Here is a 15,456-nt window from a genome sequence, read left to right on the forward strand (position 1 = left end):
CCATTGGCATACAATACCTAGGATATTTTGTGCTCACATCTGTGACATGAGACAACAGTTCATGTCATCCCTTACCTGAATAAACTGTCCTTAGAGTACAGTGTAGTCGGAGGGGCCTTCTTTTCCTCTGAGATAGCCAAACATTTCCAGTCTTCATACAAGTCTGTCAGCCATTGTCCAGTGCCTGTCTTGAGATGTCCACATTGTCAGCTGAGAGTCTTCATCCAGCCTGCCCTGTAATTCTGTAGAACATTAATAGGGTTCCAGCCCTAGGAATTAATTCAGTGTTCTAGTACTTGCCAAATATGCTCAAAAACTAGTTTCCACCCTAGCTCTGTGTGCTATACAGAAAGAAAATAAAGAACCCCATTGCACTTGAAGTTTAGCCTCCAACAGAAGGAGAGCCTGCACAGGGCCTTTAAATAACTCTAAGCCCCAGCTTCCCCACAACCCCGTCCATCGATTCCTTTATTGGTGTGTTTTCATTAATACTCACTTTCTTCTTTGTGTGGAAAGAATGTGCACCATGCCAGTAAAGTGTGTGTGTGCGTTTGTGTTTGTGCATGTTCATCCATGAACTCACTATAAATTTTCATAAAATCACTTAGAAGTCCCTAGTGAAAACTGTCGAGGTGCAGGCAGACTCATGTTACTACTGTCTCATGGCACCTTGCAGGGAGCACTGAAATCGTGGGCTACTTTAATACAGTCTAAAACGAGGCTGTGCATGGTTTTCAGTGAAATTGTGACGTCGTCCCCACTACAGAGAGCAGCAAAAGCTTCATGTATCACATGCTGCTGTTACCAAGGTGAGGCAAAGCCTCATCCCATAGAGAGTCTGGTAGGATTTGATGGCAGGAAATAAACTCAGAACTAAAATCAATCAATTACAAACAAAGAGAATGATACAAAGAGCCAAGCAAAGCAAGAGCTGGCTTTTTTTTTTTTTTTTTTGAGAAGATCCACAAGACAGACAAACCACAGAGCCTATATCTAAAGTACCAAATCAGAAATGAAAAGGGGGATATAACAAAGGACACTGAGTGAATTCAACAATCATTAGGGCTTACTTCAGAGGCCTTTACTACAGAAAAGTGAAAAATCTATTTGATACTGGTGATTTTTCTAACAGATAACAAATACCAAGTTAAATACAGATCTGGGAAGGTAATGAATAATTCCCATAAGAAAATAGATACAGTCATTAAAGGCTGCCACTCCAAAAATTAAAAATAATAATAATCAGGGCCACATGGCTTTAATGCATCCTTTCTACCAGACTTTTAATGAAGACCCAATAACAATAGTGCTTCAATTATTCCACTGAATTGAAAGAGAAGGAACATTGCCAAACTCCTTCCCTGAGTTTCTACCTTTACCTAGAATTCCTGAGTCTGTTGCTTCTTCCATTGTCACCCCATCAATAGAACCATTTAAAATGGGATGTAATCGATGTCTGGAGCCTCATTCTTTCCCTTGACCTCCATGCGGTGTCCAGAAGGCATGCCTGTTCTCATGGACATGGACTCATCTCTTTTTGCTGCAGCAAGAAGAAAGCCAGCAGAGAGGGCAGGAGCTTACAAAGAATCAGTAGGATTTCTAGAAAAGAAGCCATCCAGATGTCCATTCTCAGAAAACCCCTGGCTTGCTCTCATGTGACTGGGTCCTCAGACACCAGCAGCCTTAGATGAGACCAAGGAAAGCTGTGCAGAGTCCTGGGTCCCCAGGTTCTTGACCTCCTGAGTGACAGCTGTAGACACGTCCTCCAGGGAATCCTTACAGCTGGTGACATCTGGACAAGGTGAACCAGATGCCAAAATGAGACATGGGAGAGAAATCCTAGGCTGTTTGGAAGGAATCAGTCTCTGCTATTGCTTCTGTCTCTGTGTGCCCTGCTGCTATGATGTTCATGAGGAGCTCTCATGCCAGTGGGTCTCCTCCTAATGTGTTTGTTGTTGCAGATGTCCTGGATGTTCTGGACCCCATCAGAACTCAGCCCGTGCTTAGTCACGGAGGTCAGCACCTTCCTGTCCATCAGGTCATGAGACCTGAGACAGTTGAGGTAACGGCAGTTGGCCTGGGTGAAGTGCTCACAGACTTGGACTCTCTTGCATGGCTGTGGCTTCAAGCAGATCTGTTTGTGGCTGTCTCCTTTGTAGTAACTTTTGCAGGAGAAAAGCATCCCCCTGTACCAGGAAGAAGGCCGGCTCCTCTTGGTTAAGCCCAGAAAGCTCATGATTCTTCAGGACCTGGAAGCTCTGTTCCTAAAAACTTGGTGTGGATATTTGCAGAGGTTTCTCTGGGATTTTGCATAATGACTCTGTCCCAGAAGTTTGAGCTTGCAGAGGCTTGGGCAATCTGTAGCATGGTCCCTGGATGCACTTGAGATTGAAGCCACAGGCTTCAGTAGTAGCCGCCACCTACAGCGTGATCCCTGCCTGATCTCCAGTCTCCAATAGGAATAAGCAGTCTTGCCCAGCAGCTCATAGAGCTCTGCCTCTGGAGCCTGCTCCTACTCTGCAGTTCCTTTAAGGTCATGCAGCCCCTGTGGGTCCACAGGATCTTGGTGATGAAACAGTCTGCCCCAGGATCCCCCATGGTGCACTATGGCTGCAGCTGCTCAGGCTTGTGAGCTGGACTCTGCTTCGTGGAGAAAGGAAACTGGAAAAGGGGATAACACATGAAATGGAAATTAAGAAAATAACCAGTAAAAATTAAAAGAATTAAAGTCATCATCTCAGGAGAATGAGTGGGAAGCCAGGTCCTTAAGCAGGCAGGTTCTCCACAACAATGCATGCTGGGTTCAAGACTGGACATGAGGTGCCCTGAGCTTGGGACTGCCAGGCTCCTACTGGGAAGAGAGCTTTCTTCTTCATTTCAGTAAGTCTCTCTAGTTTTCTTTTAAGGCTTTCATCTCATCATTGACTTTCCCAATGACCTTTTATGACAAGCCATTATGGTTAACAAGAATTAAGTAAGGGCTCATTGAGCTGTTGGTAGTTGGAGGTCTGGGGGAAGCCCTGGACAGAGAGATCTTGCCTGCCAGGGGTGGGATGTGCATGGTGGGAGGGACTAGTGGAGTGTCATTGGCCTCAGTATGCACAGGCTTGGGGCTGGTGCCTGGCTGCCTGGTGCGCCTCTGTGGCTACTTGGCCTGGGTCCCACCGCAGATGCCCATGGTGGTTGCTGGCCAGTTGTGCTTGCTCTCCCTGTCCTCGGGGCTTCTGGCGGGGCTGACCACAGCCTTGAACATGGACAACCATGGACAAAGTGGGCCGGAAATCGGAGGATCATGGGAGCATCTTCAACTTCCCCCTCCCCAAGCACTGGCAGTTGCAGCTGGAGGACAAGCCACTGTGAGTTTCCCCACATCCAGGCAGGTGTTCTGCACCACCAGGAGAGCAAGGGCAAGCACTGCTGCCACCAGTCCCACATGCCCAAGGCCTATTTGCTGACTGGCAGGGCTTCACTTTGCTCTGCCTGGCTCTGCTTTGCCTTGCTCTGCCCTGTGGGCTCTCACTTCTTTGGCCAAAGACTGTTGAGATCCCGGCTTGCCTCACCTTTCAATAGGCACCTCTGTGAAGTGAGGAGAACCAAAGGGACAGAAGGCTGGCCTGGCCCTGGAGACTTGTGTCTCCCCCTCCACCAAAGTGCTTTCCTCAGTTCTCCACTGTGGTTTTAATTTGCAGGGATCCCAGCAGGTGGCAGGCTTTGCTGAGCCTCCCCTGTGAGAAGGGGACAGTGGTGGGACTTATGGTTGTGGGAAGTCTTTTAGGGAGATGCAGGCTTTCTCAAACTCTCCGACCATCCATCCAGTGCCCTCCCTGGTTCCCATTCCCTGTGTTTGTTGCGAAGTCACTTTTCGCTGTCCTGTGTGACTTTCCCTGCAGACTGGGCTCTCCTGCAGGAGATACTCTCACATGCTTCTTTAAAAGCCCCTGTTCCTCAGATCTAGATCAGCTGTGAAAACAGGCTTCTCCATGCCAGGGTGAGAGCTACCCCTCCCAGCTCAGAGCTGCAACACCATAGGATCCTCAGGCCCCAGTGCTGGGTGGGTCCCATGGAAGAGTTAGAGGAAAGCTTCCCTTCTGAGAAATGACTTAACACAGAAGGTTCACAAGTGACAGTCAACCCCCAAGTATTTCTTCCAGGAGAAAGCACTCAGCTCTCCCCTTTAAACAGTTTAGGCTCCCACATGGCCCAGTTTTGTGATTGGGGAAGATTTTCTGGAGCTTAGTTGGCCAGTCAGAGTGGGGCTACATTCTTTTTTTTTTTTTTCTTTATTAACTTGAGTATTTCTTATTTACATTTTGATTGTATGCTCTTTCCCGGTTTCCGGGCCAACATCCTCCTAACCCCTCCTCTTCTATATGGCTGTTCCCCTCCCCATCCTCCCTCCATTACCACCCTCCCCCTAACAATCACGTTCACTGGGGGTTCAGTCTTGGCAGGACCAAGGGCTTCCCCTTCCACTGGTGCTCTGACTAGGCTATTCATTGCTACATATGCAGTTGGAGCCCAGGGTCAGTCTTTGGGTAGTGGCTTAGTCCCTGGAAGCTCTGGTTGGTTGGAATTGTTTTTCATATGCGGTCTTAACCCCCTTGAGCTCTTTCAGTCCTTTCTAAGATTCCTTCAATGGGGGTCCTATTCTCAGTTCAGTGGTTTGCTGCTGGCATTCGCCTCTGTATTTGCTGTATTCTGGCTGTGTCTCTCAGGAGCAATCTACATCCGGCTCCTGTCAGCCTGCACTTCTTTGCTTCATCCATCTTATCTAATTGGGTGGCTGTATATGTATGGGGCACCTGTGGGGCAGGCTCTGAATGGGTGTTCCTTCTGCCTCTGTTTTAATCTTTGCCTCTCTATTCCCTGCCAAGGGTATTCTTGTTCCTCTTTTAAAGAAGGAGTGAAGCATCTGCATTTTGGTCATCCTTCTTGAGTTTCATGTGTTCTGTGCATCTAGGGTATTTCAAGCATTTGGGCTAATAGCCACTTATCAATGAATGCATACCATGTGTGTTTTTCTGTGATTGGGTTACCTCACTCTGGATGATATTTTCCAGTTCCATCCATTTGCCTATGAATTTCATAAAATCATTGTTTTTGATAGCCGAGTAATATTCCATTGTGTAGATGTACCACATTTTCTGTATCCATTCCTCTGTTGGGTTCTTTCCAGCTTCTGGCTATTATAAGTAAGGCTGCTATGAACATAGTGGAGCACGTGTCTTTTTTATATGTTGGGGCATCTTTTGGGTATATGCCCAAGAGAGGTATAGCTCAGTCCTCAGGTAGTTCAATATCCAATTTTCTGAGAAACCTCCAACTAATTTCCAGAATGGTTGTACCAGTCTGCCTCCCACCAACATTGGAGGAGTGTTCCTCTTTCTCCACATCCTGGCCAGCATTTGCTGTCACCTGAGTTCTTGATCTTAGCCATTCTCACTGGTGTGAGGTGAAATATCAGGGTTGTTTTAATTTGCATTTCCCTTATGACTAAAGATGTTGAACATTTCTTTCGGTGTTTCTCAGCCATTCGGCATTCCTCAGCTGTGAATTCTTTGTTTACCTCTGAACTCCATTTTTTAATAGGGTTATTTGACTCCCTGCGGTCTAACTTCTTGAGTTCTTTGTATATTTTGGATATAAGCCCTCTATCTGTTGTAGAATTGGTAAAGATCTTTTCCCAATCTGTTGGTGGGGCTACATTCTTAATCCATACTCATTCACACAACAGAACATCTTCCTCCCCACCCACGAGGCCTTGACTTGAACCCAGGTCCTTCCAGGATCAACAGACCTGAGAGAACAGATTGCAGCACAAGAGAGAAAAGAAGCCAGAATAGTTTAAACTGGAGAAAACCCCCATATAGGCCGTTTATCAACTTTAGGGGTTTGCATATTGTGGACTTCAGAATCTTACGGTCAGATTTTTCTGATTACACCTTATAGGTGAAGCTGAAGTCTACTGAGGGTGGGATCATCCCAGGCAGGGAGGGGATCTGACTCTGCAGACCTGGCCACCCTCTGCATTCTCCCAAAAATAATTTTTAGTCAGCTGTAAATCTGAAGTGAAATTTGTTTTTTGTCAACTCAAACGGTTGACATTTCAAGTCTCACACACCATGTGAGAGACACACATTTATCCACAGGGGATTTGAACTTACTTCTATAGAAATGACTGTGGGCCAACAGAGGGAAAGCATTCTTGCCTTTAGCATTCTGTCTGTATCAGAGACTACATGGACTGGCTTCCTGGACAGACATGTCCAAGCAGACAGACATTGTAATGAGGGAAAACTTAGGCAAGAAATGACCTGGGGACAGTGATTTCAGATTGTGCCTTTAGCCAGGAATCTCTGTTGTCATTAAGGCAAGCAGTCTTGGGCCTGCCAAAACTTGTCAGTATTTCAGGGCTCTTACAACTGCTCCAGGTACTTCTGAGGTGAAAGCCTTTCATTAAAAAAAAAAAAAGTTTATAGAGCAATATTTCTCCACCTGTGGGTGGCAACTGCTTCACAGAGATTGCATATCAGATACCTTGTACATTATGACTCATAAGAGTAGCAATATTATTTATGAAGTAGCAATGAAATAATTTTATGGAGGGGATCATCACAGTATGAAGAGCTGTATTAAAGGGTTGCAGCAGTAGGACTGTTGAGAACCACTGCCATAGAAGCTGACACATGGGAGCAGACTCCTCAGCTGAGTAGAGACCCACGACAAGGGATACTGTGTCCCACCCTAGAACCCAGAGGCAGAATCTACCCCAGGAGTCTGTGGGTCACCTTGTCTTAAATTCTCCCAGGGTCAAGAATAGCATTGATCATCTCAGCAGAGTCAGCTTGCACAGCCCACATCAGGACCATGGCTTCCCTTTACAGAGAAGGATGTGGGTCTGAGTGACAGACAGTGAGACTGAGGGGACTCTGATACTCATTTCCTTTGAGCTGTGGTTTCTTCACCTGTAAAATGGGGGTGTTTCTGCTGAATTGGGTTGTTGTGGAGATTAACAGAACATACAACCTGCTCAGTGTCTGCCTGGCATGGACCCTGCTGGTTAAATGGAAGCTGTCGATGATGACGAGATTAAAAGTAGAATTTCTAGCCAGATAGTTTTAGTTGTGGGGCGCCATACAAGTGTTCTAAGCATTTTCTGATTCTAAGACCGCCTCACCTTACAACCTAAGGCTCTTGATTTAAATTTTAAAAAAAGAATAAATATAAAATACCAATATGAAAAAATCATAATGAGAAATGAGCTAATTCCTGTGAAGTCATTTAGCTTTACATTTTCTGCTTCTATTTCCAAGGCATCTAGAGTAGCACTATCCGAGATCCTAAAGCCTTCTCTTATGGTGCTACCCATTCATTCCTCTCTCCTTGAGGACTTCTCAGGTGACTTACCAGAATCAGATGGCTTTTAAGATTGTTCCCATCAGATGTGACCTCTTTGTCCATGGGCCTTCCCAAAAGCTGCAGGGCCAACCTGTTGTTTTACAATCCAAAATTCCAGACATTAATTTTACCAATGAAGTTTCAGGAGTCAGATGCTGAAGTCAAGTAAAGCTCCCAACTGTCTTTCCTGATTCACTGACCTCCCAGAAGAAGAGCAGTCCTGTTCCCTCTGAACACTTTCTTAAAAATCCTTTAACTCAAAAACTTTCCATTGGTTTAGTTATCTAGATTTCCTTTCACGTTGTGTCTTGATCTGCTGGACCTAAGTGCACTTTTTACCTTTGCCATAAATGTGTGTGGTAGGTGAGCCATACCGTAATTAAGTCCATGTTTACATGAATAAACAACTCTTGCTTTAAATGTCTGTGCCATGGCCCTGCTATACCACACACTAGTTTTTCAGTAAATAATACATTCTTGGAGATCACAGTGTGATCAAATATTTTGTAACATGATTTAGTAACGTTCCCTCGATTTTATAAATCAATTTCTTTGACGAGGATTCTGGGTGTTGTCTGTCAGGTCTGAGTGCATCATCTTGGGAATCCCAAGGAACATCAAACTTGGACTTTTGAAACTGTTGCATATGGCCAACCTGGAGCAAAAACCACCCAGGAATCTACTGATACTTGACACACATTAATTCACCTGCCTTTTTCATATAGTTTATGGCAAGAGGTCACCATTCTTGACCTTGTTCATTATAAAACGTGGTGCTAAATGTAAGAGTTGGGGTCAAGGAGATCACCTCACAAATCACAAAATACCCATCTCAGATAACCATGTATGGTTTATTGAATACAAAACATCCATGAATTTCAGGACAGAATTAAAAGTCCAAACCTAAGGATAATAGAATAGAAGAGAATTTAGATTTCCAGTTCACAGGTCCAGTAAGCATATTCAGTAAATCATAGCAGAAAACATCCATAAGGTAAAGGAAGAAAAGGCCATGAGGGTACAACAAGCCTACAGAACGTCAATTTAATCATACCAGAAACAATTCCTCCATTAACATAATAATTAAAACACTGAATGCACAGATCAAAGAAAGATCATTAGAAGGGGTAAGGTATAAATAACCAGTAACAAATAAGTTCAGACCTATCTGAATTACACCAGACTTCTCAACAGAGACTCCAAAAGCCAGAAAATCTTGGGCAGATGTAATGCGGACCAAGGATCCTATACCCAGCATAATTCTCAATCACCATAAATGGAGAAACCAAAATATTTCATGACAAAACCAAATTTAAACAATATTTTTCTCTAAGAAAGCACAACAGAGGATTGTAGTAGGGAAACTCCAAGACAATGAGCTAAACTATACCCAAGAAAAACCAAGAAATAAATCATCTCTCAATAATTTCATAAAATGAAGCACACAATCACCATTTCACCCATAACCAGAAAAAGAAGAGAAAGCAGCAACTATTGGTCTTTAATATCTAACCAGACCCTCTGTCACCAATCCCCCAGCTCCTAGGGAATAAACTGCCAGCCAAAGTATATACAGGGTCTATGGTTCTAGGTAACTGTGTAGAAGGGGACTGATTTAAGTGGCACCCATGTGGCGGGAGGCCATTGTCTACGCTGAGGCCTGTTGCCCACCAAAAGCAGATGCTGGAGTTGTGAGGTGGGAATGGATATGTGTAGGTGGGGGAACACTGTCATATAGGCAAAGCTGAGCAGAAATGGGATGTAAGATATGATGAGGGGAGTGTGGAAAGCAGGACAACAGTTGAAATGTAAATAAATAAAATAACCAATTAATAAAAAAATAGCCAAAAATAAAATAAAAAGTGAAAAGGTAAAAGAAAACTTACACCAAAACAAAACAAAAGAAATACTTGTAGTGGATTGGCCTAATTCTGCTTGTATTTTAATGCTAATATGTAGAACTCAAGACTGGTTAACCTCCAAAAACTGACCCTGCTCCCAGTTAACTGTGATTATAAAGAAGCCAACAGCCAACAGCTGCACAGCAGAGAGATGGGGGAGGTGAGCTTTGAGGGCTTTGCTAGAGAGGATCATGAGGAGGGAAGAAGGAGGAAGAAGCTGCCAGAGAATAAAGGAAGAACATGTGTGATGGAGAGGAGAGAGGAAGAGGACAGCAGCCATGGTTAAGGGAGAGGAGAGCCTGTTCCTGAGGGGTGTCCAAGTGCAACAAAGAGCAGCCAAGATGCTACACAGTCAGTAAGAGTTGAGCGTTATTGTTTGGAAAGTAGATCTGATACCATGGAGGGCAGGCAGCTGCCCAGCTACTGTGCTGATTAAGGCATATGATGAACAAATTTACAAAATATGTATAACCAGTAAGGAGCTCTATAGAGGATCCTAAAAGGAATACTTTAGTTTGAAGAAAAGGATAAAATACCAGAGCAAACAGGAAATAATTAAACAAAACTAGAACAGTCAATCAAAAGAAGCCAATAAAACCCACAAAAATTAACAAAATTAAATACATAGGTTTAAATAATATTTGCATGTCACTAAACTCAATTCCCCAGTGAACAGACATTATTTAGCCAGAAACAGGATCACCATCATGAGAGATGTAGAGGATATACTAGGGAAACAGACCTAAGACACAGGTCCCTATAGCAATTCTATGCAGTTTCTCTATCCAGCTGACAGAATAGATTTCAAACCAATCCTGTCCAGAAGATATAAGGACATTCATTTCATACTTTGCAATTACCAAAAGATACTACAATCTAAATATATACATATTAAACACAGCAGTCACAAATTTAAATATATAATTATCAGATAGATCTGAAATTACCCATTAGCTATAATAGTGGTTGTGATTGTTTTTAATAGTCTATTCTGACCACTTGGCAGATCACATGCAAATAAACAAAAGAGGAGGAGCAGAATTCAGTGACATCATCAGTCAAATGGACCTAACAAACTACACTGAACTATACATATATTTTCTATCAGCCTGTGGATCTGTCTCCAAAATTGACCACGGATTAGGACACAGAACAGCCCTCAGGAAAGATAAGAAAGCTGAAGTAGTGTCATGCATTCTATCGAAGCACAAAGGAATCAAACTGGTATCACACAATAGAAAGTGCAGTCAGTACACACTCTCGTGGAAGGTCAGCAACACAAACAACACACTACTGAAAGGGCCAAGGGAGAAACACATAAGGAAAAATTAAAATCCTAGAAATGAGTGACAATGAAAACACAACCACCACAGATCTATGCGATACAACATAGTTTTAGGAATTATGTTGCAGTCAGCAAAGCCAGAGCAGTGGACCCATCTAATCCCTTTGTCATGCATCAGAAGTAGAGAATGTGGAGTGTGTCCTGTTGGGTTAATGCCTTGAACTGGCTCACCACATCCCCAACTTCCCTTTGCAATGATAACATATTTTTGGCATTACACATTGGATGTATGGAATTTGCCTTTTGATTTCATAGGGGAATAATTAAGGGACTTCCTGGAGGGTCGAAAAGCACTGTGGATAAACTGTGTAGAGACCGAAAGACTACAGGGGTTTTGGAAGCTGAGCTAATGTATTTTTATTATGATATGTTTAAGAATCTATGGGGAATTGGGAGTGGAATATGGTGATTTGAATGATAATGGCCCCCATAAACTCACATATATGAATGTTTGTTGCTGGTTAGTGGAAATATTCGGGAAGAATTATAAGATACGGATTTGTTGGAGGAGTGTATGGGATTGGGCTTTGAGGTTTCCAAATTCAACACCATCTATAGTTAACACTTTCTCTGTCTCCGACTTGCACATAAGATGTAAGCTCTCAGCCAGTTCTCTAGAAACATGGTGTCCTACCTGCTGCCGTGTACCCCAGCATAATATTCATAGACTCTTGATCCTTGAAACTGTAAGCTGAAATAAACTCTTTCTTCTACAAGTTCCCTTGCTCATGGTGTCTCTTCACAGCATAGAAAAGAAACTAAGATTGGAAGGAACAGTTAAGTGAAAAATTTCTCAATAATATCCTGGAAAATAAAATTCAGACATTTACCAAAAGTGTCAGGTACCGTGATCAAGCTGGCTTGACTGCAGAGGTGCAAGAATGTTTCCACAAATACAAATGAATAAACAATTCACCACAGAAAACCAAGAACAGGAAACACATGATCACTGCAGTAGAGGCAGACAATCTCTTTGGCAAAATCCCACAGTGATTAATGCAAAAGTCCTGGAGAATCTGGGATATGGAGAAGACATACCTTAACATTCTGAAGGCGATATGCAAGGCCAACAGCATCCTAACTGGAGGAAATCATAATGGATTTCCACTAAAATCAGGAATAAGTCACAGATGTTCATTCTTTTCATCTAATTCAACTAGTATGTGTAGTCTTATCCAAACAATATGACAAGAGAGAGATGGAAAGGCATGTCAATATGAAAGAAAGCAGTCAGAGCATTCTCATTTGCAGGCGATATGATCCATATATAAAGACGACTACGAAACCACTAGCAAACTCCTATGGCTCATGGACACATTCACTAAAATCACAGTAAAATCAATAGAACTCCTGTATACCAACAATAAATATGACGAAAGAAGCCAAGAAAACAAACCCATTCAGAATAAAAATCTTGTAATATCTAAGGAATTAAAGACTTGTTAAAATGAAATCATTAGGAAAAATAAAAAAAAAAACTGAAGAAACCAGAAAATGAAGAGGCCTCTCATTTTCATGTATCAGTATGATTTATATTATTATATCGAATCCTACCAGAGTCATCTACAGGTTTAAATCCATCCCATTATAATCCCAATACAGATCTTCATGGGAATGAAAAAAAAAATCTCAGAACTCACATGAAAGCACAACTGAGCAGGGCAGTCAGACACTGCTAACTAATAAGACAGTAAAGCACTGCGGGAGGCATCACCTTTAATGATTTCACCTTCATTTTGGGGAATAGTAAAAAAGAAAAACCAGCATGTTAATATCATGAGAGCAGACACAGTGCCTAATGGAATAAAATTGAAGAGCCTGATATTGGCCTATGTTCTTATCAGCATTTGGGTTTTGAGAAAAAGGAAAACAAACAAACAAAACAAAAAACTCACAACCCCCCCTCCCACCACCACACACAAGTGCAGTTTTCAACCTGTGGGTTGCAAGCCCTTCAGGGAACAATCACATATGAGACATACTTTATACATTCTATTTACATTACAATTCAAAACAGTAGCCACCTTACATTTATGACTTAGCAACGAAATAATTTGGTAGTTGGGGTTGGTTACCACAATGTGAAGAACTGTATTCCTTGAGTTGTTCTTGGTCATAGTATTTTTCTGCAGTAACAGAAATGTGACTGATATATAAACTGGTACCGAAGTGAGTGGAGATGTTTGTGAGGAATCTCTTGATTTTTTGGAGGAGGGTGGGAGACTTTGGATTGGGAAAACTGTTGAATTATTTAAGGAGATCTTAACAGTTCTTTTAGTTTTTCCACATGGGAGACATAAGTATTGTGAGTCTGTGCAAAATAGAGCCTCTCTGATGAGACTTCAAAGGATGGCAGGAACTCTATTGGTGACTGGCTTAGAAGCAATTGATATAATTTGGCAAACAATCTGTCTCTTTTCTGCCTGTTTACTAAGAAGTGACCTGAAGATAAATAAAAAGCTAATTGACTAATTGTTTTGAGCAAACTTCAAGGGGTAGATATCCGGTGACCTTCCTCATATGGTAGGAATGTGTGTTTGTATTTTTCATTGTTAATGTAGCCGGGACTTCAGTTAATCCCTCCACATTCAGGGTCTGGAGGCATAGGAAACTGCAAGATCTCCCAGGATTTGGAAAATGTCCCAATTGTTGTAAGGTCCCCAAAACATGTTGTCACCCCACACACATTGGGAAGCAACTTAAAGGAACATGACCCCCTCATTCTCAGGAGGAAGGGTGGGTGGGTGGTTATTTGTCTGCTGTGGGCTGTAGATGATTATTGTCAGTTAGGGGGTTGGTTGCAAGTTCTTACTGGCCATGGTGAGGGAGGAAACAGTAAAGCAGATTCGAATCAGGGATGTCTTTCTTCCTTTCTCTTTCTCTCCTCAATTCTCTGTCTAATGTTGTGGGAAATCAGGAGAAGGGACTAAAATGACAAAATCATAGATCACTGTATCTCTATTTATACTAGAAAGCAATACCAAGTCTCAAATATTTTAGGATGGCATGGATTTTTGAATGATGATAGAATTTAAAATTGTACTTGCATAAATGATTCAATTCATTTTTAAGATATAAGTATATGCAACTTATTCAAAATGTGGTGTAAAATTCTAATTTTATAAAATTACTACTGCACACTGCCGTGGATAATTAAGGAATTCAAGCTATTACTTTCCAACTATAAACAATCAGTCTTCCAGTCATGTTAGGTACTGCTTTAGTTAGGTACAGAAATAAGCTTTATTTAACTTCCTGTGTATGTTTTTAAAGTTAAGTAGGAAGTAAATCCCTTGGGAAAAAAAGCCACATTTGTGCACTGAGATAGACATTACATACAAAGGTGGTTCTCAAATCCTTTAGAGATCTGAAAAATCTGCCATTTCAGATGTCCTAATAGTTAAAGGCTTTTCACAGTGGGAGAGACCTCAACTCCTGGTAGTGTCCCCAGTCTATTCTGAAAAAGATGATGGGCTCTAAAGAACCATTGGGTGAAATACTACCTACTTACCTCTACTGCTGCCAGAAAGCTGTCCAGACTGTGCAGAAGTTGATCATGGGGAAGTCTGTGTCCCAGTTTTTGGAAAAAAAAATAGGATAGTCCTTCAAGTGACCTGCATCAAAGGATTGTTGTCAGAGCTCCTGGCCCAGTGAGTTGAAGGTGGATGCCACAGTGACACAGGAATATTTGCTGACTGACTCCCAGGGTAGCCAACAATTTCTGTCATTTCTTTAGATTTGGAAGCTGTTTGCTCTGAATTTCCTTTTATTCAGGCAACATTTCTCCTCCTCAGATCTTGGATGGGGTTGAAGATTAGATAGTTTAGTCTTAACCTTTTCTTGTTATGAGAATCAGAAAAACAAACTTGTTTACCATCGTGCAGAAATGTGACAGCCAGGAACCTGGACAGGAAAAGGGTGGGCATGGGAGGCTCAGAAAGCAGGGCTCTATGGACACTCCACAGCAGTATCAAAACTCCTGCGATAAACCGCTCTGGCACTATAAGTCCTGAGAGAGGATGGGGATGCCAGGAGAGTGTGCGTGGTCTGCCCACTGCCTGGGACTTTTAAAAGCTTGTACCACCCCCGAGCACATAGAAGAGCTTGAGCAGAAAGAGGCCGATGCCCAGAAGCCGCTGCTGTGGTAGGAGGCAGTTATGGCGGTTGGAGGTGGGGGTAGAGGTGGAGGAGGGATGGGAGAAGACCGAGGTGTTTCCCCAAAAGACAAGAACAGACATCATCCTTACTACTCCAGAACCCACGCCAATCCCACCCCACCCCTAAAATGCCCAGTCCACTGCCAAACGTCCCCATGCCAAGCATTCACTGCTTTATCCCCACTGTGCTCATTTCTTATTTTTTTTTAACTTCTTATTTATTCTCTGTGAACCTCACATCCTGCAGCTCAACTCCATTCATCTGCCCTACCCTCAGGTCTGCACTCCACCCTTGCATCCTGCTCTAAATCAGAGCAAAAATAATCTTCGTGTGGAAGCTGAATAAAGAAAAAGAAAAAGAAAATTTGTACGCAAAAAATGTGTCAAATTTTAAGGATGAAAGACATAAACGCTTAAATTGTTTGGAATTAATGAAAGTACATTTGGTCTCAGAAGACTTATTATGGTTAATAAATGCAAGTTATGATAGATAAGGGATACAAAGCTTAAAAAGTGATAGAAAATGATTTAGGTACAAAATTTTAGACTAGTATAATTTAGATAATGAAGTACCTTCTCCAATTTTGCAAAATACGAATGGACAGAATATTGTGACAGTAATTCTTACCTGATGCATCTCATAAGTTTTCTTATT

The 15,456-nt window shown here is 42.3% G+C and overlaps 1 protein-coding gene across 1 annotated transcript in view; it reads right to left on the reverse strand.

The window, feature by feature from the left end:
• LOC147998894 (disks large homolog 5-like) overlaps nt 1-14,675 on the reverse strand; it is a 57,385-nt gene extending 42,710 nt beyond the window's left edge. The window contains exons 1-2 of the mRNA XM_087596031.1: nt 14,156-14,675; nt 76-188 (exon numbers count right to left, since the gene is read on the reverse strand). The gene's annotated coding sequence lies outside the window, so the exon portion shown is untranslated. The remainder of the gene's footprint in view (nt 1-75; nt 189-14,155) is intronic.
• Nucleotides 14,676-15,456: the final 781 nt, after the last annotated feature.

The sequence above is a fragment of the Rattus norvegicus genome, chromosome 19 (assembly GCF_021556685.1).
Source record: "Rattus norvegicus strain SHRSP/BbbUtx chromosome 19, alternate assembly SHRSP_T2T, whole genome shotgun sequence".
Classification (NCBI taxonomy): domain Eukaryota; kingdom Metazoa; phylum Chordata; class Mammalia; order Rodentia; family Muridae; genus Rattus; species Rattus norvegicus.